Raw genomic sequence first — 910 nt, forward strand, 5'->3', positions numbered from 1 at the left:
AGTGCTTCCCATTCCCGGCCAAATGCAACCATCATAATTGTCCCAGGACACCTAGTTTTTCTCACCCTAACCCTAGCGTGGTGAAAGACCCTCGCCTAATAGAGGCCGATTATTCCATTCCAAACAATGCGATTTTTTAAAAACCCTCCCAGGGTTGGATTTTTTGCACAGATCAACATTACTTCCCATTCCCGGCCTAATGCAACCATCAAAATTGTCCCAGGACACCTAGTTTTTCTAACCCTAACCCTAGCCTGGTGCAATTCCCTAACCCTAATATAGGGCGACTGTTCCATTCAAAATAATACGATTTTTTAAAAACCCTCCCAGACTTGCTTTTTTTTGCACAGCTCAAAATTTCTTCCCACTCCTGGCCCAATGCAACCATCAAAATTCTCCCTGGACACCTAGGTTTTCCAACCTTAACCCTAGCCTGTTGCAGTCGCATGTTGGAGGAGCTCCTGGATTGGGAATACAAAAACGGCTACTTTTGGTAGAAATTGTGAGACTGCTGAGCCCCAAAATGTTGGGGTAGTCAGAGAGAGCATGGGTGACCCAGAGGTGCAAGAGCGGCACCTGGGGAACCCCACTTTTGGACAGAAATCGGGTGCTGAGGAACCAGGCTTGCAGCTGCCTCTGCCACAAAGCAAGCCCAGCATGTCTGCTCCCAGCGAGTTGGAGCTTCGGCAAAGAACGTCTGCTTCCAGTCCTCGTGGGAAGAGAAATGATCAAAGCCAGGTCAGTGATTTTAGGCTCACCTCTGGGGAGTCCTTGGATGGTGGAATGAATCGGGGGTACCCCGTAGTTTCTCTTAAAAGACTCGGAGAAACGCCCCCCCCCCAGCTTGGATTCCGACAGGGGCTCTTTACCGGGCAAGCCCAGGCTTGTCCGCGCGGCTTCTCCTGCTGCT

General features: G+C 50.3%; 1 long non-coding RNA gene across 1 annotated transcript in view; it reads right to left on the reverse strand.

Annotated features, from left to right (window-relative positions):
* Positions 1–139: 139 nt before the first annotated feature.
* Positions 140–910, reverse strand: part of LOC123025293 — a 2444-nt gene continuing 1673 nt past the window's right edge. The window contains exon 2 of the long non-coding RNA XR_006415096.1: positions 140–228. This is a non-coding gene — a long non-coding RNA (uncharacterized LOC123025293). The remainder of the gene's footprint in view (positions 229–910) is intronic.

The sequence above is a fragment of the Varanus komodoensis genome, unplaced genomic scaffold, assembly GCF_004798865.1.
Source record: "Varanus komodoensis strain SLA01 unplaced genomic scaffold, ASM479886v1 scaffold2604, whole genome shotgun sequence".
In the NCBI taxonomy this organism is placed as follows: Eukaryota; Metazoa; Chordata; class Lepidosauria; order Squamata; family Varanidae; genus Varanus; species Varanus komodoensis.